General features: G+C 49.0%; 1 non-coding gene across 1 annotated transcript in view; it reads right to left on the bottom strand.

Annotated features, from left to right (window-relative positions):
• LOC143473054 (small subunit ribosomal RNA) overlaps positions 1-907 on the bottom strand; it is a 1,808-nt gene extending 901 nt beyond the window's left edge. The window contains exon 1 of the ribosomal RNA XR_013120350.1: positions 1-907. This exon is cut by the window's left edge and continues 901 nt beyond it. This is a non-coding gene — a ribosomal RNA (small subunit ribosomal RNA).
• Positions 908-2,500: the final 1,593 nt, after the last annotated feature.

Raw genomic sequence — 2,500 nt, forward strand, 5'->3', positions numbered from 1 at the left:
ACCTCTAGCGGCACAGTACGAATGCCCCCGTCCGTCCCTCTTAATCATTACCTCGCGCTCCGAAAACCAACAAAATAGAACCGAGGTCCTATTCCATTATTCCATGCACCATTATTCAGGCGAACCGCCTGCTTTGAACACTCTAATTTTTTCAAAGTAAACGTTCCGGCCGCCGCCAACACTCAGTCAAGAGCACCGACGGTGAACCGAAGGTGAGGCCGGGCACGCCAGTACACGCCTTGCGACGGACCGACGGCCCGAGCCCAAAATCCAACTACGAGCTTTTTAACCGCAACAACTTAAATATACACTTTTGGAGCTGGAATTACCGCGGCTGCTGGCACCAGACTTGCCCTCCAATGGATACTCGTTAAAAGTTTTAGAGTGTACTCATTCCAATTACAGGGCCTCGTTAGAGTCCTGCATTGTTATTTTTCGTCACTACCTCCCCGCGTCGGGAATGGGTAATTTGCGCGCCTGCTGCCTTCCTTGGAAGTGGTAGCCGTTTCTCAGGCTCCCTCTCCGGAATCGAACCCTGATTCCCCGTCACCCGTAAGAACCTCGGTAGGCAGATACCGTACCGACGAAAGTTGATAGGGCAGACACTTGAATGATTTGTCGCCGGTGCAAGACCGTGCGATCCGCAAAGTTATCCAGAGTCACCAACGAGCACGGGCCGAGGCCCGGTCGGTTTTTGGTCTGATAAATGCACGCCTCCGTGAGTCGGCGCTTTTCGCATGTATTAGCTCTAGAATTACCACAGTTATCCAAGTAACACGTACGATCAAATGAACCATAACTGATTTAATGAGCCATTCGCAGTTTCACTGTACGAGAGCTCGTACTTACACTTGCATGGCTTAATCTTTGAGACAAGCATATGACTACTGGCAGGATCAACCAGGTAGCTATTCGCAGCAAACGAGGCTGCTGCGGGACGACGGGCGCCCCGCGTTTCTTTTCACACGTTCTCCGTGTACATCGCTACTCAAACACTACGCTCGCGGCTTGCACGAGCTCCGAAAACCGTCAATTCCGGACGCTGCCCGGCGATTCGAGTGCAATACTCGCGCCGAGGCACGCCGATAGCTTGCCACTGGATCCGACAGACCGCTCAAAACCCCGGCTAAGCATGGGCGACCGCGCGAACAGCATTACATCTGCCCATCGTGCCCGACGCCAACCGAGATCGATTCTGCTTCGATTCGCACTCGCGCGCGCATTCGCTCACACGACTGCCTGCTCCCTCATAGTAGTCACAGAATCCTGCATCGCCATGGTACCCCAGAACGGCCTCGGGATCGCGCGAGCTCGCGGCCGGATTTGGAGTTTGGGAAGGTGCGTGGCCGCTTGCCGTGGCCGCCGAACCGCGCCCCGGCCGGGCACCGCTCGCAACTCGAACGTTTGGACTCTGAAAATATTTCCCAACGTTTGGACTTTAACTTTTTGTCGAGACTTGAAAAAATTTCAGAGTCCAAACATCGACCCGCGGCAAAAACTTTTCCGAGGTCGAAAAATCCGCGCTCGGTCAAGAGAATATGCGCGGCCTGGGCGTTTGGACTCTAACATTTTTTGGAGTGGACGGGGAAAATTTTCAGAGTCCAAAACACCGACCCGCGCGTGATGCTCTCCCGAGTTCGGAAAATCCGCGCCAGGTGAAAGCTATGCGCGCGACCTGGTCGTTTGGACTCTAAAAAATTTTCAAGTCTCATCACACCAACAAAAAGTTAAAGTCCAAACACCGACTCGCGGCTAAAGCTCTTCCGACTTGGGAAAATCCGCGGCGGGTGAGGGCTATCCGCGCGACCTGGGCGTTTGGACTTTAACATTTTTTTGGTGTGAATCGACTTGATAAAATTAATCTAATGCCATACAGTGTCAAAGTGCACAATTTTAATCGATATAATCATGACAATATATGTCATGCAACAAAATCATCAAATGATCGTCAAGCAGCATTGCAAAGCTACGTGAGTCAATGCAAGGCAATGACAACGTATTTATCAATTAAAGTTATTTAATTGTACAAAGTTATTGTTAAATTATAAAATAAAATTAAATGAAATTATATTGAAGAGCTCAATTACGCCAATGTAACAGAGTGTCATACAAAATATATTGAATCACACACGTCCAAACGCTAAAGAAATATATCAAATGCACTCACCTGCCAGTCACCGTTTTGGGTAACTCAGAATAGACCGTCTTTCGTCGGGAATTGAGTTGATCATTGAACATTGCAGTAGGAATAGGTTTAAGCGGAATAATAATAGCGGAAGGCTGATGCTCCAGGTAAATGTTTGCTTCGCTCATATATACTGAAAAGAAAAAAATTTGTGAGCAAGCAGTGCCGCAGGGAAGAATGCGACGGCAAAACGGACGCGTTGTGGAAATTACGGTAGTCCGAGGGCGCCAACTAGCGACAAAAAAGAAACACATTACGGTCGCTAGAGGAAAAATGCAAATAAATAGCAATTCAATCTTCCATGCTTGTATGTAT

This window comes from Clavelina lepadiformis, unplaced genomic scaffold (genome assembly GCF_947623445.1).
Source record: "Clavelina lepadiformis unplaced genomic scaffold, kaClaLepa1.1 scaffold_97, whole genome shotgun sequence".
Lineage (NCBI taxonomy): Eukaryota > Metazoa > Chordata > Ascidiacea > Aplousobranchia > Clavelinidae > Clavelina > Clavelina lepadiformis.